Raw genomic sequence first — 26,176 nt, forward strand, 5'->3', positions numbered from 1 at the left:
TCGAAGCAATCAAACACACTTGAAGCAAGCAAGTAACCGAAACTGCATTTACCACAATGCCAGGGGCAAACCTTTCTGGGAGGTGAAGCGGTGTGCTCCCACCCCTGTTCCTGTTTAATAGCACTCTCGTGAGTCATTGAGCTGACGAGCTCGTGGATGAAGCACCTGCATGCCTGTGAGAGGTACCAGACCTGAGAAAGATGTTGGCAGTCTACTCAACCATCCCCAAATTTGAAAGACTGTAATCTCTACTGATGATGGTTAAAGAACCAGAAACACGTGTCTAGAGATCAGCACTATCTGCGCCAACTGTGGCGAAACACTCGAACACTCTTGAAGCAAGCAAGGAACCAAAACTGCATTTACCGCAATTCCAGGGGCGAACCTTGCTGGGAGGTGAAGCGGTGTGCTCCCATCCCTGTTACTGTTTAATAGTTCTCCCGTGAGTCATTGAGCTGACGAGCTGGTGGATGAAGCACACGCATGCCTGTGAGAGGTACCTGACCTGAGAAAGATGTTGACAGCCGACTCAGCAAACCTCAGATTTCAAAGACTGTAATCTCTACTGATGACGGTTAAAGAACCAGAAACACGTGTCTAGAGATCAGCACTATCTGCGCCAACTGTGTCGAAGCAATCAAACACACTTGAGGCAAGCAAGTAACCGAAACTGCATTTACCACAATGCCAGGGGCGAACCTTGCTGGGAGGTGAAGCGGTGTGCTCCCACCCCTGTTCCTGTTTAATAGCACTCTCGTGAGTCATTGAGCTGACGAGCTGGTGGATGAAGCACCCGCATGCCTGTGAGAGGTACCCGACCTGAGAAAGATGTTGGCAGCCTACTCAGCAAACCGCAAATTTCAAAGACTGTAATCTCTACTGATGACGGTTAAAGAACCAGAAACATGTGTCTAGAGATCAGCACTATCTGCGCCAACTGTGGCGAAACACTAGAACAATCTTGAAGCAAGCAAGTAACCGAAACTGCATTTACCACAATGCCAGGGGCGAACCTTGCTGGGAGTTGAAGCGGTGTGCTACCACCGCTATTCCTATTTAATAGTTCTCCCGTGAGTCATTGAGCTGACGAGCTCGTGGATAAAGCACCCGCATGCCTGTGAGAGGTACCTGACCTGAGAAAGATGTTGGCAGCCTACTTAGCAAACTCCACATTTGAAAGACTGTAATCTCTACTGATGACGGTTAAAGAATCAAAACCACGTGTCTAGAGATTAGCAGTATCAGCGCCAACTGTGGCGAAACACTCGAAGAGTCTTGAAGCAAGCAAGTAACTGAAACTGCATTTACCACAATGCCAGGAGCGAACCTTGCTGGGAGGTGAAGCGGTGTGCTCCCATTCTTGTTCCTGTTTAATAGTACTCCCGTGAGACATTGAGCTGACGAGCTGGTGGATGAAGCACCCACATGCCTGTGAGAGGTACCTCACCTGAGAAAGATGTTGGCAGCCTACTCAGCAAACCCCAGATTTCAAAGACTGTAATCTCTACTGATGATGGTTAAAGAACCAGAAACGCGTGTCTAGAGATCAGCACTATCTGCGCCAACTGTGGCGAGAGAATCGAACACACTTGAAGGAAGCAAGTAACCGAAACTGCATTTACCACAATGCCAGGGGCGAACCTTGCTGGGAGGTGAAGCGGTGTGCTCCTTCCCTTGTTCCTGTTTCATAGTACTCTCGTGAGTCATTGAGCTGACGAGCTCGTGGATGAAGCACCCGCATGCCTGTGAGAGGTACCTGACCTGAGAAACATGTTGACAGCATACTCAGCAAACCCCACATTTGAAAGACTGTAATCTCTACTGATGACGTTAAAGAACCAGAACCACGTGTCTAGAGATCAGCACTATCTGCGCCAACTGTGACGAAACACTTGAACACTCTTGAAGCAAGCAAGTAACTGAAACTGCATTTACCACAATGCCAGGGGCGAACCTTGCTGGGAGGTGAAGCGGTGTGCTCCTTCCCTTGTTCCTGTTTCATAGTACTCCTGTGAGTCATTGAGCAGACAAGCTCGTGGATGAAGCACCCGCATGCCTGTGAGAGGTACCTGATCTGAGAAAGATGTTGGCAGCCTACTCAGCAAACCCCACATTTGAAAAACTGTAACCTCTACTGATGACGGTTAAAGAAGCAGAACTACGTGTCTAGAGATCAGCACTATCTGCGCTAACTCTGGCGAAACACTCGAACACTCTTGAAGCAAGCAAGTAACTGAAACTGCATTTACCACCATGCAAGAGGTGATCCTTGCTGGGAGGTGAAGTGATGTCCTCCCACCCCTGTTCCTGTTTAATAGTTCTCCAGTGAGTCATTGAGCTGATGAGCTCGTGGATGAAGCACCCGCATGCCTATGAGAGGTACGAGACCTGAAAAAGATGTTGGCAGCCTACTCAGCAAACCCCAAATTTGAAAGACTGTAATCTCTACTGATGACGGTTAAAGGACCAGAAACAGGTGTCTAGAGATCAGCACTATCTGCGCCAACTGTGGCGAAACACTCGAACACTCTTGAAGCAAGCAAGTAACCGAAACTGCATTTACCACAATGCCAGGGGTGAACCTTGCTTGGAGGGGAACCGGTGTGCTCCCACCCCTGTTCCTGTTTAATAGTTCTCCCGTGAGTTATTGAACTGAGGAGCTGGTGGATGAAGCACCCGCATGCCTGTGAGAGATACCTGACCTGAGAAAGAAGTTGGCAGCCTACTCAGCAAACCCCAGATTTCAAAGACTGTAATCTCTACTGATGACGGTTAAAGAACCAGAAACACGTGTCTAGAGATCAGCACTATCTGCGCCAATTGTGGCGAAACAATCGAACACACTTGAAGCAAGCAAGTATCCGAAACTGCATTTAACACAATGCCAGGGGTGAACCTTGCTGGGAGATGAAGCGGTTTGCTGCCACCCCTGTTCCTGTTTAATAGTACTCTTGTGGGTCATTGAGCTGACGAGCTAGTGGATGAAGCACCCACATGCCTGTGAGAGGTAACAGACCTGAGAAAGATGTTGGCAGCTTACTCAGCAAACCCCACATTTGAAAGTCTGTAATCTCTACCTATGACAGTTAAAGAACCAGAACCACGTGTCTAGAGATCAACACTATCTGCGCCAACTGTGGCAAAACACTCGAATACTCTTGAAGCAAGCAAGTAACTGAAACTGCATTTAACACAATGCCAGGGGTGAACCTTGCTGGGAGGTGAAGCGTTGTGCTGCCACCCCTGTTCCTGTTTTTAGAACTCTCGTGAGTCATTGAGGTGACGAGCTCGTGGATGAAGCACCCACATGCCTGTGAGAGGTACCTGACCTGAGAAAGATGTTGGCAGCCTACTCAGCAAACCCCACATTTGAAAAACTGTAATCTCTACTGATGACGGTTGAAGAACCAGAAATACGTGTCTAGAGATCAGCACTATCTGCGCCAACTGTGGCAAAACACTCGAACACTCTTAAAGCAAGCAAGTAACTGAAACTGCACTTACCACAATGCCAGGGTGCGAACCTTGCTGGGAGGTGAAGCGTTGTGTTCCCAGCCCTGTTCCTGTTTAATAGTACTCCTGTGAGTCATTGAGCTGACAAGCTCGTGGATGAAGCACCCGCATGCCTGTGAGAGGTACCTGACTTGAGAAAATGTACGCAGCCTACTCAGCAAACTCCACATTTGAAGTACTATAATCTCTACTGATGACGGTTAAAGAACCAGAAACACGTGTCTAGAGATCAGCACTATCTGGGCCAACTGTGGTGAAACACTCGAACACTCTTGAAGCAAGCAAGTAACTGAAACTGTGTTTACCACAATGCCAGGGGTGAACCCTGCTGGGAGGTGAATCGGTGTGCTCCCACCCCTTTTCCTGTTTAATAGTACTCCTGTGAGTCATTGAGCAGACAAGCTCGTGGATGAAGCACCTGCATGCCTGTGAAAGGTACCTGATCTGAGAAAGATGTTGGCAGCATACTCAGCAAACCCCACATTTGAAAGACTGTAACCTCTACTGATGACGGTTAAAGAAGCAGAACTACGTGTCTCGAGATCAGCACTATCTGCGCCAACTGTGGCGAAACACTTGAACACTCTTGAAGCAAGCAAGTAACTGAAACTGCATTTATCACCATGCAAGGGGTGATCCTTGCTGGGAGGTGAAGCGATGTCCTCCCACCCCTGTTCCTGTTTAATAGATCTCCAGTGAGTCATTGAGCTGATGAGCTCGTGGATGAAGCACCCGCATGCCTGTGAGAGGTACGAGACCTGAAAAAGATGTTGGCAGCCTACTCAGCAAACCCCAAATTTGAAATACTGTAATCTCTACTGATGACGGTTAAAGAACCAGAAACAGGTGTCTAGAGATCAGCACTTTCTGCGCCAACTGTGGCAAAACACTCGAACACTCTTAAAGCAAGCAAGTAACTGAAACTGCACTTACCACAATGCCAGGGTGCGAACCTTGCTGGGAGGTGAAGCGCTGTGTTCCCAGCCCTGTTCCTGTTTAATAGTACTCCCGTGAGTCATTGAGCTGACAAGCTCGTGGATGAAGCACCCGCATGCCTGTGAGAGGTACCTGACTTGAGAAAGATGTACGCAGCCTACTCAGCAAACTCCACATTTGAAGTACTATAATCTCTACTGATGACGGTTAAAGAACCAGAAACACGTGTCTAGAGATCAGCACTATCAGCGTCAACGGTGGCGAAACACTCGAACACTCTTGAAGCAAGCAAGTAACTGAAACTGAATTTACCACAATGCCAGGTGCGAACGTTGCTGGGAGGTGAGGTGGCATCCTCCCACCCCTGTTTCTGTTTAATAGTTCTCCAGTGAGTCATTGAGCTGACAATCTCGTGGATGAAGCACCCGCAAGCCTGTGAGAGGTACCAGACCTGAGAAAGATGTTGGCAGCCGACTCAGCAAACCTCAGATTTCAAAGACTGTAATCTCTACTGATGACGGTTAAAGAACCAGAAACACGTTCCTAGAGATCAGCACTATCTGCGCCAACTGTGTCGAAGCAATCAAACACACTTGAAGCAAGCAAGTAACCGAAAATGCATTTACCACAATGCCAGGGGCGAACCTTTCTGGGAGGTGAAGCGGTGTGCTCCCACCCCTGTTCCTGTTTAATAGCACTCTTGTGAGTCATTGAGCTGACGAACTCGTGGATGAAGCACCTGCATGCCTGTGAGAGGTACCAGACCTGAGAAAGATGTTGGCAGTCTACTCAACCATCCCAAAATTTGAAAGACTGTAATCTCTACTGATGACGGTTAAAGAACCAGAAACACGTGTCTAGAGATCAGCACTATCTGCGCCAACTGTGGCGAAACACTCGAACACTCTTGAAGCAAGCAAGTAACCAAAACTGCATTTACCGCAATGCCAGGGGCGAACCTTGCTGGGAGGTGAAGCGGTGTGCTCCCATCCCTGTTACTGTTTAATAGTTCTCCCGTGAGTCATTGAGCTGACGAGCTGGTGGATGAAGCACATGCATGCCTGTGAGAGGTACCTGACCTGAGAAAGATGTTGGCAGCCTACTCAGCAAACCCCAAATTTGAAAGACTGTAATCTCTACTGATGACGGTTAAAGACCCAGAACCACGTGTCTAGAGATCAGCACTATCTGCGCCAACTGTGGCGAAACACTCGAAGAGTCTTGAAGCAAGCAAGTAACTGAAACTGCATTTACCACAATGCCAGGAGAGAACCTTGCTGGGAGGTGAAGCGTTGTGCTCCCATTCTTGTTCCTGTTTAATAGTACTCCCGTGAGACATTGAGCTGACGAGCTGGTGGATGAAGCACCCACATGCCTGTGAGAGGTACTTCACCTGAGAAAGATGTTGGCAGCCTACTCAGCAAACCCCAGATTTCAAAGACTGTAATCTCTACTGATGATGGTTAAAGAACCAGAAACGTATGTCTAGAGATCAGCACTATTTGCGCCAACTGTGGCGTGAGAATCAAACACACTTGAAGGAAGCAAGTAACCAAAACTGCATTTACCACAATGCCAGGGGCGAACCTTGCTGGGAGGTGAAGCGGTGTGCACCCACCCCTTTTCCTGTTTAATAGTACTCCTGTGAGTCATTGAGCTGACGAGCTCGTGGATGAAGCACCCGCATGCCTGTGAGAGGTATGTGATCTGAGAAAGATGTTGGCAGCATACTCAGCAAACCCCACATTTGAAAGACTGTAACCTCTACTGATGACGGTTAAAGAAGCAGAACTACGTGTCTAGAGATCAGCACTGTCTGCGCCAACTGTGGCGAAACACTCGAACACTCTTGAAGCAAGCAAGAAACTGAAACTGCATTTACCACCATGCAAGGGGTGATCCTTGCTGGGAGGTGAAGCGATGTCCTCCCACCCCTGTTCCTGTTTAATAGTTCTCCAGTGAGTCATTGAGCTGATGAGCTCGTGGATGAAGCACCCGCATGCCTGTGAGAGGTACGAGACCTGAAAAAGATGTTGGCAGCCTACTCAGCAAACCCCAAATTTGAAAGACTGTAATCTCTACTGATGACGGTTAAAGAACCAGAAACAGGTGTCTAGAGATCAGCACTATCTGCGCCAACTGTGGCGAAACACTCGAACACTCTTGAAGCAAGCAAGTAACCGAAACTGCATTTACCACAATGCCAGGGGTGAACCTTGCTGGGAGGTGAACCGGTGTGCTCCCACCCCTGTTCCTGTTTAATAGTTCTCCCGTGAGTTATTGAACTGAGGAGCTGGTGGATGAAGCACCCGCATGCCTGTGAGAGATACCTGACCTGAGAAAGAAGTTGGCAGCCTACTCAGCAAACCCCAGATTTCAAAGACTGTAATCTCTACTGATGACGGTTAAAGAACCAGAAACACGTGTCTAGTGATCAGCACTATCTGCGCCAACTGTGGGGAAACAATCGAACACACTTGAAGCAAGCAAGTAACCGAAACTGCATTTACCACAATGCCAGGGGCAATCCTTGCTGGTAGGTGAAGCGGTGTGCTCCCACACCTGTTCCTGTTTAATAGTACTCTCGTGAGTCATTGAGCTGACGAGTGCGTAGATGAAGCACCCGCATGCCTGTGAGAGGTACCAGACCAGAGAAAGATGTTGGCAGCCTACTCAGCAAATCCCAAATTTCAAAGACTGTAATCTCTTCTGATGACGGTTAAAGAACCAGAAACACATGTCTAGAGATCAGCACTATCTGCGCCCACTGTGGCGAAACACTCGAACACTCTTGAAGCAAGCAAGGAAACGAAACTGCATTTACCACAATGCCAGGGGCGAACCTTGCTGGGAGGTGAAGCGGTGTGCTCCCACCCCTGTTCCTTTTTAATAGTTCTCATGTAAGTCATTGAGCTGACGAGCTCGTGGATGAAGCACCCGCAAGCCTGTGAGAGGTACCAGACCTGAGAAAGATGTTGGCAGCCGACTCAGCAAACCTCAGATTTCAAAGACTGTAATCTCTACTGATGACGGTTAAAGAACCAGAAACACGTTCCTAGAGATCAGCACTATCTGCGCCAACTGTGTCGAAGCAATCAAACACACTTGAAGCAAGCAAGTAACCGAAAATGCATTTACCACAATGCCAGGAGCGAACCTTTCTGGGAGGTGAAGCGGTGTGCTCCCACCCCTGTTCCTGTTTAATAGCACTCTCGTGAGTCATTGAGCTGACGAACTCGTGGATGAAGCACCTGCATGCCTGTGAGAGGTACCAGACCTGAGAAAGATGTTGGCAGTCTACTCAACCATCCCCAAATTTGAAAGACTGTAATCTCTACTGATGACGGTTAAAGAACCAGAAACACGTGTCTAGAGATCAGCACTATCTGCGCCAACTGTGGCCAAACACTCGAACACTCTTGAAGCAAGCAAGTAACCAAAACTGCATTTACCGCAATGCCAGGGGCGAACCTTGCTGGGAGGTGAAGTGGTGTGCTCCCATCCCTGTTACTGTTTAATAGTTCTCCCGTGAGTCATTGAGCTGACGAGCTGGTGGATGAAGCACATGCATGCCTGTGAGAGGTACCTGACCTGAGAAAGATGTTGGCAGCCTACTCAGCAAACCCCAAATTTGAAAGACTGTAATCTCTACTGATGACGGTTAAAGACCCAGAACCACGTGTCTAGAGATCAGCACTATCTGCGCCAACTGTGGCGAAACACTCGAAGAGTCTTGAAGCAAGCAAGTAACTGAAACTGCATTTACCACAATGCAAGGAGAGAACCTTGCTGGGAGGTGAAGCGTTGTGCTCCCATTCTTGTTCCTGTTTAATAGTACTCCCGTGAGACATTGAGCTGACGAGCTGGTGGATGAAGCACCCACATGCCTGTGAGAGGTACTTCACCTGAGAAAGATGTTGGCAGCCTACTCAGCAAACCCCAGATTTCAAAGACTGTAATCTCTACTGATGATGGTTAAAGAACCAGAAACGTATGTCTAGAGATCAGCACTATCTGCGCCAACTGTGGCGTAAGAGTCAAACACACTTGAAGGAAGCAAGTAACCAAAACTGCATTTACCACAATGCCAGGGGCGAACCTTGCTGGGAGGTGAAGCGGTGTGCTCCCTCCCTTGTTCCTGTTTAATAGTACTCTCGTGAGTCATTGAGCTGATGAGCTCGTGGATGAAGCACAACGCATGCAATGTGAGAGGTACCTGACCTGAGAAAGATGTTGACAGCATACTCAGCAAACCCCACATTTGAAAGACTGTAATCTCTACTGATGACGTTAAAGAACCAGAAACATGTGTCTAGAGATCAGCACTATCTGCGCCAACTGTGACGAAACGCTTGAACACTCTTGAAGCAAGCAAGTAACTGAAACTGCATTTACCACAAAGCCAGGGGTGAACCCTGCTGTGAGGTGAATCGGCGTGCTCCCACCCCTTTTCCTGTTTAATAGTACTCCTGTGAGTCATTGAGCAGACAAGCTCGTGGATGAAGCACCCGCATGCCTGTGAGAGGTATGTGATCTGAGAAAGATGTTGGCAGCATACTCAGCAAACCCCACATTTGAAAGACTGTAACCTCTACTGATGACGGTTAAAGAAGCAGAACTACGTGTCTAGAGATCAGCACTGTCTGCGCCAACTGTGGCGAAACACTCGAACACTCTTGAAGCAAGCAAGAAACTGAAACTGCATTTACCACCATGCAAGGGGTGATCCTTGCTGGGAGGTGAAGCGATGTCCTCCCACCCCTGTTCCTGTTTAATAGTTCTCCAGTGAGTCATTGAGCTGACGAGCTCGTGGATGAAGCACCCGCATGCCTGTGAGAGGTACGAGACCTGAAAAAGATGTTGGCAGCCTACTCAGCAAACCCCAAATTTGAAAGACTGTAATCTCTACTGATGACGGTTAAAGAACCAGAAACAGGTGTCTAGAGATCAGCACTATCTGCGCCAACTGTGGCGAAACACTCGAACACTCTTGAAGCAAGCAAGTAACCGAAACTGCATTTACCACAATGCCAGGGGTGAACCTTGCTGGGAGGTGAACCGGTGTGCTCCCACCCCTGTTCCTGTTTAATAGTTCTCCCGTGAGTTATTGAACTGAGGAGCTGGTGGATGAAGCACCCGCATGCCTGTGAGAGATACCTGACCTGAGAAAGAAGTTGGCAGCCTACTCAGCAAACCCCAGATTTCAAAGACTGTAATCTCTACTGATGACGGTTAAAGAACCAGAAACACGTGTCTAGTGATCAGCACTATCTGCGCCAACTGTGGGGAAACAATCGAACACACTTGAAGCAAGCAAGTAACCGAAACTGCATTTACCACAATGCCAGGGGCAATCCTTGCTGGTAGGTGAAGCGGTGTGCTCCCACACCTGTTCCTGTTTAATAGTACTCTCGTGAGTCATTGAGCTGACGAGTGCGTAGATGAAGCACCCGCATGCCTGTGAGAGGTACCAGACCAGAGAAAGATGTTGGCAGCCTACTCAGCAAATCCCAAATTTCAAAGACTGTAATCTCTTCTGATGACGGTTAAAGAACCAGAAACACATGTCTAGAGATCAGCACTATCTGCGCCCACTGTGGCGAAACACTCGAACACTCTTGAAGCAAGCAAGTAAACGAAACTGCATTTACCACAATGCCAGGGGCGAACCTTGCTGGGAGGTGCAGCGGTGTGCTCCCACCCCTGTTCCTTTTTAATAGTTCTCATGTAAGTCATTGAGCTGACGAGCTCGTGGATGAAGCACCAGCATGCCTGTGAGAGGTACCTGACCTGAGAAAGATGTTGGGAGCCTACTCAGCAAACCCCACATTTGAAAGACTGTAAGCTCTACTTATGACGGTTAAAGAACCAGAAACACGTGTATAGAGATCAGCACTATCTGCGCCAACTGTGGGGAAACACGTGAACACTTTTGAAGCAAGCAAGTAACTGAAACTTTATTTACCAAAATGCCAGGGGCGAACCTTGCTGTGAGGTGAATCGGTGTGCTCGCACCCCTGTTCCTGTTTAATAGTTTTCCCGTGAGTTATTGAGCTGACGAGCTGGTGGATGAAGCACCCGCCTGCCTGTGAGAGGTACCTGACCTGAGATAGATGTTGGCAGCCTACTCAGCAAACCCCAGATATCAAACACTGTAATCTCTACTGATGACGGTTAAAGAACCAGAAACACGTGTCTAGAGATCAGCACTATCTGCGCCAACTGTGGCGAAACACGTGAACACTCTTGAAGCAAGCAAGTAACTGAAACTGTATTTACCACAATGCCAGGGGCGAACCTTGCTGGGAGGTGAAGCGGTGTGCTCCCACCCCTGTTCCTGTTTAATAGTTTTCCCGTGAGTTATTGAGCTGACGAGCTGGTGGATGAAGCACCCGCCTGCCTGTGAGAGGTACCTGACCTGAGATAGATGTTGGCAGCCTACTCAGCAAACCCCAGATTTCAAACACTGTAATCTCTACTGATGATGGTTAAAGAACCAGAAACACGTGTCTAGAGATCAGCACTATCTGCGCCTACTGTGGATGAGTAATCGAACACACTTGAAGCAAGCAAGTAACCGAAACTGCATTTACCACAATGCCAGGGGCGAACCTTGCTGGGAGGTGAAGCGGTGTGCTCCCACCCCTGTTCCTGTTTAATAGTACTCCTGTGAGTCATTGAGCTGACGAGCTCGTGGATGAAGCACCCACATGCCTGTGAGAGGTACCTGAACTGAGAAAGATGTTGGCAGCCTACTTAGCAAACTCCTCATTTGAAAGACAGTAATCTCTACTGATGACTGTTAAAAACCAGAACCACGTGTCTAGAGATCAGCACTATCGGCGCCAACTGTGGCGAAACACTCGAACACTCTTGAAGCAAGCAAGTAACTGAAACTGCATTTACCACAATGCCAGGGGCGAACCTTGCTGGGTGGTGAAGCCTTGTGCTCCCAACCCTGTTCCTGTTTAAAAGTACTCATGTGAGTCATTGAGCTGACGAGCTCGTGGATGAAACACCCGCATGCCTGTGAGAGGTACCTGACCTGAGAAAGATGTTGGCAGCCTACTCAGCAAACCCCACATTTGAAAAACTGTAATCTCTACTGATGACGGTTAAAGAACCAGAAGCACGTGTCTAGAAATCAGCACTATCTGTGCCAACTGTGGCGAAACACTCGAACACTCGTGAAGCAAGCAAGTAACTGAAACTGCATTTACCACAATGCCAAGGGTGAACCTTGCTGGGAGGTGAAGCGGTGTGCTCCCACCCCTGTTGCTGTTTAATAGTACTCCCATGAGTCATTGAGCTAACAAGCTCGTGGATGAAGCACCCGAATGCCTTTGAGAGGTACCTGACCTGAGAAAGATGTTGGGAGCCTACTCAGCAAACCCCAAATTTGAAAGACTGTAATCTCTACTGATGACGGTTAAAGAACCAGAAACAGGTGTCCAGAGATCAGCACTATCTGCGCCAACTGTGGCAAAACACTCGAACACTCGTGAAGCAAGCAAGTAACCGAAACTGCATTTACCACAAGGCCAGTGGTGAACCTTCCTGGGAGGTGAAGCGGTGTGCTCCCACCCCTATTCCTGTTTAATAGTACTCCAGTGAGTCATTGAGCTGACGAGCTCATGGATGAAGCACCCGCATGCCTGTGAGAGGTACCTGACCTGAGAAAGATGTTGGCAGACTACTCATCAATCCCCAAATTTCAAAGACTGTAATCTCTACTGATGATGGTTAAAGAACCAGAAACATGTGTCTAGAGATCAGCACTATCTGCGCCAACTGTGGCAAAACACTCAAACACTCTTGAAGCAAGCAAGTAACTGAAACTGCATTTACGACAATGCCAGGGGCGAACCTTGCTGGGAGGTGAAGCGGTGTTCTCCCACCCCTGTTTCTGTTTAAAAGTACTCCCGTGAGTCATTGAGCTGACGAGCTCATGGATGAAGCACCCGCATGCCTGTGAGAGGTACCTGACCTGAGAAAGATGTTGGCAGCCTACTCAGGAAACCCCAGATTTCAAAGACTGTAATCTCTACTGAGGACTGTTAAAGAACCAGAAGCACGTGTCTAGAGATCAGCACTATCTGCACCAACTTTCGTGAAACACTCGAACACTCTTGAAGCAAGCAAGTAACTGAAACTGCATTTACCACCATGCCAGGGGGTATCCTTGCTGGGAGGTGAAGCGATGTCCTCCCACCCCTGTTCCTGTTTAATAGTTCTCCAGTGAGTCATTGAGCTGATGAGCTCGTGGATGAAGCACCCGCATGCCTGTGAGAGGTACGAGACCTGAAAAAGATGTTGGCAGCCTACTCAGCAAACCCCAAATTTGAAAGACTGTAATATCTACTGATGACGGTTAAAGAACCAGAAACAGGTGTCTAGAGAGCAGCACTATCTGCGCCAACTGTGGCGAAACTCTCGAACACTCTTATAGCAAGCAAGTAACCGAAACTGCATTTACAACAATGCCAGGGGTGAACCTTGCTGGGAGGTGAACCGGTGTGCTCCCACCCCTGTTCCTGTTTAATAGTTCTCCCGTGTGTTATTGAACTGAGGAGCTGGTGGATGAAGCAACCGCATGCCTGTGAGAGATACCTGACCTGAGAAAAAAGTTGGCATCCTACTCAGCAAACCCCAGATTTCAAAGACTGTAATCTCTACTGATGACGGTTAAAGAACCAGAAACACGTGTCTAGTGATCAGCACCATCTGCGCCAACTGTGGGGAAACAATCGAACACACTTGAAGCAAGCAAGTAACCGAAACTGCATTTACCACAATGCCAGGGGCGGTCCTTGCTGGTAGGTGAAGCGGTGTGCTCCCACACCTGTTCCTGTTTAATAGTACTCTCGTGAGTCATTGAGCTGACGAGCGCGTAGATGAAGCACCCGCATGCCTGTGAGAGGTACCAGACCAGAGAAAGATGTTGGCAGCCTACTCAGCAAATCCCAAATTTCAAAGACTGTAATCTCTACTGATGACGGTTAAAGAACCAGAAACACATGTCTAGAGATCAGCACTATCTGCGCCCACTGTGGCGAAACACTCGAACACTCTTGAAGCAAGCAAGTAAACGAAACTGCATTTACCACAATGCCAGGGGCGAACCTTGCTGGGAGGTGAAGCGGTGTGCTCCCACCCCTGTTCCTTTTTAATAGTTCTCCCGTAAGTCATTGAGCTGACGAGCTCGTGGATGAAGCACCAGCATGCCTGTGAGAGGTATCTGACCTGAGAAAGATGTTGGCAGCCTACTCAGCAAACCCCACATTTGAACGACTGTAATCTCTACATATGACAGTTAAAGAACCAGAACCACGTGTCTAGAGATCAGCACTATCTGCGCCAACTGTGGCGAAACACTTGAACACTCTTGAAGCAAGCAAGTAACTGAAACTGTATTTACCACAATGCCAAGGGTGAACCTTGCTGGGAGGTGAAGCGGTGTGCTCCCACCCCTGTTGCTGTTTAATAGTACTCCCATGAGTCATTGAGCTAACAAGCTCGTGGATGAAGCACCCGCATGCCTTTGAGAGGTACCTGACCTGAGAAAGATGTTGGGAGCCTACTCAGCAAACCCCACATTTGAAAGACTGTAAGCTCTACTTATGACGGTTAAAGAACCAGAAACACTTGTCTAGAGATTAGCACTATCTGCGCCAACTGTGGGGAAACACGCGAATACTCTTGAAGCAAGCAAGTAACTGAAACTTTATTTACCACAATGCCAGGGGCGAACCTTGCTGTGAGGTGAATCGGTGTGCTCCCACCCCTGTTCCTGTTTAATAGTTTTCCCGTGAGTTATTGAGCTGACGAGCTGGTGGATGAAGCACCCGCCTGCCTGTGAGAGGTACCTGACCTGAGATAGATGTTGGCAGCCTACTCAGCAAACCCCAGATTTCAAACACTGTAATCTCTACTGATGACGGTTAAAGAACCAGAAACACGTGTCTAGAGATCAGCACTATCTGCGCCTACTGTGGATGAGTAATCGAACACACTTGAAGCAAGCAAGTAACCGAAACTGCATTTACCACAATGCCAGGGGCGAACCTTGCTGGGGGGTGAAGAGGTGTGCTCCCACCCCTTTTCCTGTTTAATAGTACTCCTGTGAGTCATTGAGCTGACGAGCTCGTGGATGAAGCACCCACATGCCTGTGAGAGGTACCTGAACTGAGAAAGATGTTGGCAGCCTACTTAGCAAACTCCACATTTGCAAGACAGTAATCTCTACTGATGACTGTTAAAAACCAGAACCACGTGTCTAGAGATCAGCACCATCGGCGCCAACTGTGGCGAAACACTCGAACACTCTTGAAGCAAGCAAGTAACTGAAAGTGCATTTACCACAATGCCAGGGGCGAACCTTGCTGGGTGGTGAAGCCTGGTGCTCCCAACCCTGTTCCTGTTTAAAAGTACTCTCTTGAGTCATTGAGCTGACGAGCTCGTGGATGAAACACCCGCATGCCTGTGAGAGGTACCTGACCTGAGAAAGATGTTGGCAGCCTACTCAGCAAACCCCACATTTGAAAAACTGTAATCTCTACTGATGACGGTTAAAGAACCAGAAGCACGTGTCTAGAAATCAGCACTATCTGCGCCAACTGTGGCGAAACACTCGAACACTCGTGAAGCAAGCAAGTAACTGAAACTGCATCTACCACAAGGCCAGTGGTGAACCTTCCTGGGAGGTGAAGCGGTGTGCTCCCACCCCTATTCCTGTTTAATAGTACTCCCGTGAGTCATTAAGCTGACGAGCTTGTGGATGAAACACCCGCATGCCTGTGAGAGGTACCTGACCTGAGAAAGATGTTGGCAGCCTACTCAGCAAACCCCACATTTGAAAAACTGTAATCTCTACTGATGACGGTTAAAGAACCAGAAACATGTGTCTAGAGATCAGCACTATCTGCGCCAACTGTGGCGAAACACTCAAACACTCTTGAAGCAAGCAAGTAACTGAAACTGCATTTACGACAATGCCAGGGGAGAACCTTGCTGGGAGGTGAAGCGGTGTTCTCCCACCCCTGTTCCTGTTTAAAAGTACTCCAGTGAGTCATTGAGCTGACGAGCTCGTGGATGAAGCAACCGCATGCCTGTGAGAGGTACCTGACCTGAGAAAGATGTACGGAGCCTACTCAGCAAACTCCACATTTAAAAGACTTTAATCTCTACTGATGATGGTTAAAGAACCAGAAACACGTGTTTAGAGATCAGCACTATCTGCACCAACTGTGGCGAAACACTCGATCACTCTTGAAGCAAGCAAGTAACTGACACTGCATTTACCACCATGCAAGGGGTGACCCTTGCTGGGAGGTGAAGCGATGTCCTCCCACCCCTGTTCCTGTTTAATAGTTCTCCAGTGAGTCATTGAGCTGATGAGCTCGTGGATGAAGCACCCGCATGCCTGTGAGAGGAACGAGACCTGAAAAAGATGTTGGCAGCCTACTCAGCAAACCCCAAATTTGAAAGATTGTAATCTCTACTGATGACGGTTAAATAACCAGAAACAGGTGTCTAGAGATCAGCACTATCTGCGCCAACTGTGGCGAAACACTCTAACACTCTTGAAGCAAGCAAGTAACCGAAACTGCATTTACCACAATGCCAGGGGTGAACCTTGCTGGGAGGTGAACCGGTGTGCTCCCACCCCTGTTCCTGTTTAATAGTTCTCCCTTGAGTCATTGAGCTGACGAGCTCGTGGATGAAGCACCCGCATGCTTGTGAGAGGTACCTGATCTGAGAAAGATGTTGGCAGCCTACTCAGCAAACCCCAGATTTCAAAGACTGTAATCTCTACTGATGACAGTTAAAGAACCAGAAACACGTGTCTAGAGATCAGCACTATCTGCGCCAACTGTGGCGAAACTATCGAACACACTTGAAGCAAGCAAGTAACCGAAACTGCATTTACCATATTGCCAGGGGCGAACCTTGCTGGGAGGTGAAGCGGTGTGCACCCACCCCTATTCCTGTTTAATAGTTCTCCCTTGAGTCATTAAGCTGACGAGGTCGTGGATGAAGCACCCATATGCCTGTGAGAGGTACCTGACCTGAGAAAGATGTTGGGAGCCTACTCAGCACACCCCACATTTGAAAGACTGTAATCTCTACTGATGGCGGTTAAAGAACCAGAAACACGTGTGTAGAGATCAGCACTATCTGCGCCAACTCTGGCGAAACACTCAAACACTCTTGAAGCAAGCAAGTAACTGAAACTGCATTTACCACAATGCCAGGGGCGAACCTTGCTGGGAGGTGAAGCGGTGTGCTCCCACCCCTGTTCCTGTTTAATAGTACTCCCGTGAGTCATTGAGCTGACGAGCTCATGGATGAAGCACCCGCATGCCTGTGAGAGGTACCTGACCTGAGAAAGATGTTGGTAGCCTACTCAGCACACCCCAGAATTCAAAGACTGTAATCTCTACTGATGACAGTTAAAGAACCAGAAACACGTGTCTAGAGATCAGCACTATCTGCGCCAACTGTGGCGGAGCAATCGAACACACTTGAAGCAAGCAAGTAACCGAAACTGCATTTACCACAATGCCAGGGGCGAACCTTGCTGTGAGGTGAATCGGTGTGCTCCCATCCCTGTTCCTGTTTAATAGTTCTCCCGTGAGGTATTGAGCTGACGAGCTGGTGGAAGAAGCACCCGCCTGCCTGTGAGAGGTACCTGACCTGAGATAGATGTTGGCAGCCTACTTAGCAAACTCCACATTTGAAAGACTGTAATCTCTACTGATGACGGTTAAAAAACCAGAACCACGTGTCTAGAGATCAGCACCATCGGTGCCAACTATGGCGAAACACTCGAACACTCTTGAAGCAAGCAAGTAACTGAAACTGCATTTACCACAATGCCAGGGGCGAACCTTGCTGGGTGGTGAAGCCTTGTGCTCCCACCTCTGTTCCTGTTTAATAGTACTCCCATGAGTCATTGAGCTGACGAGCTGGTGGATGAAGCACTCGCAGGCCTGTGAGATGTACCTGACCTATGAAAGATGTTGTCAGCCTACTAAGCAAACCCCAGATTTCAAAGAATGTAATCTCTACTGATGATGGTTAAAGAACCAGAAACACGTGTGTAGAAATCAGCACTTTCTGCGCCAACTGTGTCGAAATACTCTTGAAGCAAGCAAGTAACTGAAAGTGTATTTACCACAATGCCAGGGGCGAACCTTGCTGTTAGGTGAATCGGTGTGCTCCCACCCCTGTTCCTGTTTAATAGTTCTCCCGTGAGTTATTGAGCTGACGAGCTGGTGGATGAAGCACCCACCTGCCTGTGAGAGGTACCTGACCTGAGATAGATGTTGGCAGCCTACTCAGCAAACCCCAAATTTCAAACACTGCAATCTCTACTGATGACGGTTAAAGAACCAGAAACACGTGTCTAGAGATCAGCACTATCTGCGCCAACTGTGGCGGAGCAATCGAACACACTTGAAGCAAGCAAGTAACCGAAACTGCATTTACCACAATGCCAGGGGCGAACCTTGCTGGGAGGTGAAGCGGTGTGCTCCCACCCCTGTTCCTGTTTAATAGTACTCCTGTGAGTCATTGAGCTGACGAGCTTGTGGATGAAGCACCCACATGCCTGTGAGAGGTACCTGACCTAAGAAAGATGTTGGCAGCCTACTTAGCAAAATCCACATTTGAAAGACTGTAATCTCTACTGATGATGGTTAAAAAAACAGAACTACGTGTCTAGGGATCAGCACTATCGGCGCCAACTGTTGCGAAACACTCGAACACTCTTGAAGCAAGCAAGTAACTGAAACTGCATTTACCACAATGCCAGGGGCGAACCTTGCTGAGTGGTGAAGCCTGTGCTCCCACCTTTCTTCCTGTTTAATTGTACTCCCATGAGTCATTGAGCTGACGATCTGGTGGATGGATCACCCGCATGCCTGTGAGAGGTACCTGACCTGAGAAAGATGTTGGCAGCCTACTAAGAAAACCCCAGATTTCAAAGACTGTAATCTCTACTGATGACGGTTAAAGAACCAGAAACACATGTTTAGAGATCAGCACTATCTGCGCCAACTGTGGTGAAACAATCGAACACACTTGAAGCAAGCAAGTAACCGAAACTGCATTTACCACAATGCCAGGGGCGAACCTTGCTGGTAGGTGAAGCGGTGTGCTCCCACCCCTGTTCCTGTTTAATAGTACTCTCTTGAGTCATTGAGCTGACTAGCGCGTGGATGAAGCACCCGCATGCCTGTGAGAGGTACCAGACCTGAGAAAGATGTTGGCAGCCTACTCAGCAAACCCCAAATTTCAAAGACTGTAATCTCTACTGATGTCGGTTAAAGAACCAGAAACACGTGTCTAGAGAACAGCACTATCTGCGCCAACTGTGGCGAAACACTCAAACACTCTGGAAGCAAGCAAGTAACTGAAACTGCATTTACCACAATGCCAGGGATGAACCTTCCTGGGAGGTGAAGTGGTGTGCTCCCACCCCTTTTCCTTTTTAATAGTACTCCCGTGAGTCATTGAGCTGACGAGCTTGTGGATGAAGCACCCGCATGCCTGTGAGAGGTACCTGACCTGAGAAAGATGTACGCAGCCTACTCAGCAAACCCCACATTTGAAAAACTGTAATCTCTACTGATGACGGTTAAAGAACCAGAAACATGTGTCTAGAGATCAGCACTATCTGCGCCAACTGTGGCGAAACACTCAAACACTCTTGAAGCAAGCAAGTAACTGAAACTGCATTTACGACAATGCCAGGGGAGAACCTTGCTGGGAGGTGAAGCGGTGTTCTCCCACCCCTGTTCCTGTTTAAAAGTACTCCAGTGAGTCATTGAGCTGACGAGCTCGTGGATGAAGCAACCGCATGCCTGTGAGAGGTACCTGACCTGAGAAAGATGTACGGAGCCTACTCAGCAAACTCCACATTTAAAAGACTTTAATCTCTACTGATGATGGTTAAAGAACCAGAAACACGTGTTTAGAGATCAGCACTATCTGCACCAACTGTGGCGAAACACTCGATCACTCTTGAAGCAAGCAAGTAACTGACACTGCATTTACCACCATGCAAGGGGTGATCCTTGCTGGGAGGTGAAGCGATGTCCTCCCACCCCTGTTCCTGTTTAATAGTTCTCCAGTGAGTCATTGAGCTGATGAGCTCGTGGATGAAGCACCCGCATGCCTGTGAGAGGAACGAGACCTGAAAAAGATGTTGGCAGCCTACTCAGCAAACCCCAAATTTGAAAGATTGTAATCTCTACTGATGACGGTTAAATAACCAGAAACAGGTGTCTAGAGATCAGCACTATCTGCGCCAACTGTGGCGAAACACTCTAACACTCTTGAAGCAAGCAAGTAACCGAAACTGCATTTACCACAATGCCAGGGGAGAACCTTGCTGGGAGGTGAAGCGGTGTGCTCCCACCCCTGTTCCTGTTTAATAGTTCTCCCTTGAGTCATTGAGCTGACGAGCTCGTGGATGAAGCACCCGCATGCTTGTGAGAGGTACCTGATCTGAGAAAGATGTTGGCAGCCTACTCAGCAAACCCCAGATTTCAAAGACTGTAATCTCTACTGATGACAGTTAAAGAACCAGAAACACGTGTCTAGAGATCAGCACTATCTGCGCCAACTGTGGCGAAACTATCGAACACACTTGAAGCAAGCAAGTAACCGAAACTGCATTTACCATATTGCCAGGGGCGAACCTTGCTGGGAGGTGAAGCGGTGTGCACCCACCCCTGTTCCTGTTTAATAGTACTCTCGTGAGTCATTGAGCTGACGAGCTCGTGGATGAAGCACCCACATGCATGTGAGAGGTACCTGATCTGAGAAAGATGTTGGCAGCCTACTCAGCAAACCCCACATCTGAAAGACTGTAATCTCTAACTATGACAGTTAAAGAACCAGAACCACATGTCTAGAGATTAGCACTATCAGCGCCAACTGTGGCGAAACTATCGAACACACTTGAAGCAAGCAAGTAACTGAAACTGCATTTACCACAATGCCAGGGGCGAACCTTGCTGGGAGTTGAAGCGGTGTGCTCCCACCCCTGTTCCTGTTTAATAGTTCTCCAGTGAGTCATTGAGCTGATGAGCTCGTGGATGAAGCACCCACATGCCTGTGAGAGGTACCTGACCTGAGAAAGATGTTGGGAGCCTACTCAGCAAACCCCACATTTGTAAGACTGTAATCTCTACTGATGAGGGTTAAAGAACCAGAAACAAGTGTCTAGAGATCAGCACTATCTGCGCCAACTGTGGCGAAACACTCGAACACTCTTGAAGCAAGCAAGTAACTGAAACTCCATTTACTACAATGCCAGGGATGAAACTTCCTGGGAGGTGAAGCGGTGTGCTCCCACCCCTGTTCCTGTTTAATTGTTCTCCACTGAGTCATTGAGCTGACGAGCTCATGGATGAAGCACCCGCATGCCTGTGAGAGGTATCTGACCTGAGAAAGATGTTGGCAGACTACTCAGCAAACCCCACATTTGAACAACTGTAATCTCTACCTATGACAGTTAAAGAACCAGAACCACGTGTCTAGAGATCAGCACTATCTGCGCCAACTGTGGCGGAGCAATCGAACACACTTGAAGCAAGCAAGTAACCGAAACTGCATTTACCACAATGCCAGGGGCGAACCTTGCTGTGAGGTGAATCGGTGTGCTCCCATCCCTGTTCCTGTTTAATAGTTCTCCCGTGAGTTATTGAGCTGACGAGCTGGTGGATGAAGCACCCGCCTGCCTGTGAGAGGTACCTGACCTGAGATAGATGTTGGCAGCCTACTCAGCAAACCCCAGATTTCAAACACTGCAAGCTCTACTGATGACGGTTAAAGAACCAGAAACACGTGTCTAGAGATCAGCACTATCTGCGCCAACTGTGGCGGAGCAATCGAACACACTTGAAGCAAGCAAGTAACCGAAACTGCATTTACCACAATGCCAGGGGCGAACCTTGCTGGGAGGTGAAGCGGTGTGCTCCCACCCCTGTTCCTGTTTAATAGTACTCCCGTGAGTCATTGAGCTGACGAGCTCGTGGATAAAGCACCCGCATGCCTGTGAGAGGTACCTGACCTATGAAAGATGTTGGCAGCCTACTTAGCAAACTCCACATTTGAAAGACTGTAATCTCTACTGATGACGGTTAAAAAACCAGAACCACGTGTCTAGAGATCAGCACCATCTGTGCCAACTGTGGCGAAACACTCGAACACTCTTGAAGCAAGCAAGTAACTGAAACTGCATTTACCACAATGCCAGGGGCGAACCTTGCTGGGTGGTGAAGCCTTGTGCTCCCACCTCTGTTCCTGTTTAATAGTACTCCCATGAGTCATTGAGCTGACGAGCTGGTGGATGAAGCACTCGCAGGCCTGTGAGATGTACCTGACCTATGAAAGATGTTGTCAGCCTACTAAGCAAACCCCAGATTTCAAAGAATGTAATCTCTACTGATGATGGTTAAAGAACCAGAAACACGTGTGTAGAAATCAGCACTTTCTGCGCCAACTGTGTCGAAATACTCTTGAAGCAAGCAAGTAACTGAAAGTGCATTTACCACAATGCCAGGGGCGAACCTTGCTGTTAGGTGAATCGGTGTGCTCCCACCCCTGTTCCTGTTTAATAGTTCTCCCGTGAGTTATTGAGCTGACGAGCTGGTGGATGAAGCACCCACCTGCCTGTGAGAGGTACCTGACCTGAGATAGATGTTGGCAGCCTACTCAGCAAACCCCAAATTTCAAACACTGCAATCTCTACTGATGACGGTTAAAGAACCAGAAACACGTGTCTAGAGATCAGCACTATCTGCGCCAACTGTGGCGGAGCAATCGAACACACTTGAAGCAAGCAAGTAACCGAAACTGCATTTACCACAATGCCAGGGGCGAACCTTGCTGGGAGGTGAAGCGGTGTGCTCCCACCCCTGTTCCTGTTTAATAGTACTCCTGTGAGTCATTGAGCTGACGAGCTTGTGGATGAAGCACCCACATGCCTGTGAGAGGTACCTGACCTAAGAAAGATGTTGGCAGCCTACTTAGCAAACTCCACATTTGAAAGACTGTAATCTCTACTGATGATGGTTAAAAAACCAGAACTACGTGTCTAGAGATCAGCACTATCGGCGCCAACTGTTGCGAAACACTCGAACACTCTTGAAGCAAGCAAGTAACTGAAACTGCATTTACCACAATGCCAGGGGCGAACCTTGCTGAGTGGTGAAGCCTGTGCTCCCACCTTTGTTCCTGTTTAATTGTACTCCCATGAGTCATTGAGCTGACGATCTGGTGGATGGATCACCCGCATGCCTGTGAGAGGTACCTGACCTGAGAAAGATGTTGGCAGCCTACTAAGAAAACCCCAGATTTCAAAGACTGTAATCTCTACTGATGACGGTTAAAGAACCAGAAACACATGTTTAGAGATCAGCACTATCTGCGCCAACTGTGGTGAAACAATCGAACACACTTGAAGCAAGCAAGTAACCGAAACTGCATTTACCACAATGCCAGGGGCGAACCTTGCTGGTAGGTGAAGCGGTGTGCTCCCACCCCTGTTCCTGTTTAATAGTACTCTCTTGAGTCATTGAGCTGACTAGCGCGTGGATGAAGCACCCGCATGCCTGTGAGAGGTACCAGACCTGAGAAAGATGTTGGCAGCCTACTCAGCAAACCCCAAATTTCAAAGACTGTAATCTCTACTGATGACGGTTAAAGAACCAGAAACACGTGTCTAGAGATCAGCACTATCTGCTCCAACCATGGCGAAACACTCGAACACTCTTGAAGCAAGCAAGTAACCGAAACTGCATTTACCACAATGCCAGGGGCAAACCTTGCTGGGAGGTGACGCGGTGTGCTCCCACCCCTGTTCCTGTTTAATAGTTCTCCCGGTAGTCATTGAGCTGACGAGCTCGTGGATGAAGCACCCGCATGCCTGTGAGAGGTACCTGACCTGAGAAAGATGTTGGCAGCCTACTCAGCAAACCCCAAATTTCAAAGACTGTAATCTCTACTGATGTTGGTTAAAGAACCAGAAACACGTGTCTAGAGAACAGCACTATCTGCGCCAACTGTGGCGAAACACTCAAACACTCTGGAAGCAAGCAAGTAACTGAAACTGCATTTACCACAATGCCAGGGGCAAACCTTGCTGGGAGGTGACGCGGTGTGCTCCCACCCCTTTTCCTTTTTAATAGTACTCCCGTGAGTCATTGAGCTGACGAGCTTGTGGATGAAGCACCCGCATGCCTGTGAGAGGTACCTGACCTGAGAAAGATGTACGCAGCCTACTGGGGGTGAATGTTTTGCCATTGTGCAACATTCCGGCCATCATCTTGTGTGTTTTGCTGTTCACCCTATGTGGGAAGGGTATGCCCAGACGTGGGTCCCGTGATCACCACGCCACTGGAGTCAAGCTATCCTGGCTGAAGAGGGGTGAAACCCCGAAACCGGTCCTCGGATGCTTGATTTCGGTTCAGGGAAGACATGGCTTGGCAGTTCGGTCTGGACTGTTCCCATGAGGCACAGGGTCAAGACTGATTTGCATATGGCCATGTCTGAACTGGGGTGGCGTGGTGAGCAAAATAACGATGGATTAAACCCAGATCTGTGACTGGGGGTGAATGTTTTGCCATTGTGCAACATTCCTTCCATCATCTTGTGTGTTTTGCTGTACGCAGCCTACTCAGCAAACTCCACATTTAGAAGACTGTAATCTCTACTGATGACGATTAAAGAACCAGAAACACGTGTTTAGAGATCAGCACTATCTGCACCAACTGCGGCGAAACACTCGAACACTCTTGAAGCAAGCAAGTAACTGAAACTGCATTTACCACAATGCCAGGGGCGAATCTTGCTGGGAGGTGAAGCGGCGTCCTCCCACCCCTGTTCCTGTTTAGTAGTTCTCCAGTGAGTCATTGAGCTGACGAGCTCGTGGATGAAGCACCCGCATGCCTGTGAGAGGTACCAGACCTGAGAAAGATGTTGGCAGCCTACTCACCAAACCCCAAATTTGAAAGACTGTAATCTCTACTGATGACGGTTAAAGAACCAGAACCACGTGTCTAGAGATCAGCACTATCTGCGCCAACTGTTGCGAAACAATCGAACACTCTTGAAGCAAGCAAGTAACTGAAACTGCATTTACCACAATGCCAGGGTTGAACCTTCCTGGGAGGTGAAGCGGTGTGCTCCCACCTCTGTTCCTGCTTAATTGTTCTCCACTGAGTCATTGAGCTGACGAGCTCATGGATGAAGCACCCGCATGCCTGTGAGAGGTACCTGACCTGAGAAAGATGTTGGCAGCCTACTCAGCAAACCCCAGATTTCAAAGACTGTAATCTCTACTGATGACGGTTAAAGAACCAGAAAGACGTGTCTAGAGATCAGCACTATCTGCGCCAACTGTGGCGAAACAATCGAACACTCTTGAAGCAAGCAAGTAACCGAAACTGCATTTACCGCAATGCCAGGGGCGATCCTTGCTGGGAGGTGAAGCGGTGTGCTCCCACCCCTTTTCCTTTTTAATAGTTCTCCCGTAAGTCATTGAACTGACTCCTGTGAGTTATTGAGCTGACGAGCTCGTGGATGAAGCACACGCATGCCTGTGAGAGGTATCTGACCTGAGAAAGATGTTGGCAACCTACTTAGCAAACTCCACATTTGAAAGACTGTAATCTCAACTGATGACGGTTAAAGAACCAGAAACACGTGTCTAGAAATCAGCACTATATGTGCCAACTGTGGCGAAACACTCGAACACTCTTGAAGCAAGCAAGTAACCGAAACTGCATTTACCACAATGCCAGGGGCAAACCTTGCTGGGAGGTGAAGCGGTGTGCTCCCACCTCTGTTCCTGTTTAATAGTACTCTCTTGAGTCATTGAGCTGACGAGCTCGTGGATGAAGCACCCGCATGCCTGTGAGAGGTACCTGACCAGAGAAAGATGTTGTCAGCCTACTTAGCAAACTCCACATTTGAAAGACTGTAATCTCTACTGATGACGTTTAAAGAACCAGAACCACGTGTCTAGAGATCAGCACTATCGGCGCCAACTGGAGAGAAACACTCGAACACTCTTGAAGCAAGCAAGTAACTGAAACTGCATTTACCACAATGCCAGGGGCTAACCTTGCTGGGAGGTGAAGCGCTGTGCTCCCATCCCTGTTCCTGTTTAATAGTACTCCCGTGAGTCATTGAGCTGACGAGTTGGTGGATGAAGCACCAGCATGCCTATTAGAGGTACCTGACCTGAGAAAGATGTTGGCAGCCTATTCAGCAAACCCCACATTTGAAAGACTGTAATCTCTACTGATAACGGTTAAAGAACCAGAAACACGTGTCTAGAGATCAGCACTATCTGCGTCAACTGTGGCGAAACACTCGAACACTCTTGAAGCAAGCAAGTAACTGAAACTGCATTTACCACAATGCCGGGGCGAACCTTGCTGGGAGGTGAAGCGGTGTGCTCCCACCCCTGTTCCTGTTTAATAGTACTCCCGTGAGTCATTGAGCTGACGAGCTCGTGGATGAAGCACCCGCATGCCTGTGAGAGGTAAGTGACCTGAGAAAGATGTACACAGCCTACTCAGCAAACTCCACATTTAAAAGAGTGTAATCTCTACTGATGACGGTTAAAGAACCAGAAACACGTGTTTAGAGATCAGCACTATCTGCGCCAACTGTGGCGAAACACTCGAACACTCTTGAAGCAAGCAAG

This window comes from Triturus cristatus, chromosome 7, assembly GCF_964204655.1.
Source record: "Triturus cristatus chromosome 7, aTriCri1.1, whole genome shotgun sequence".
NCBI classification, from domain to species: Eukaryota; Metazoa; Chordata; class Amphibia; order Caudata; family Salamandridae; genus Triturus; species Triturus cristatus.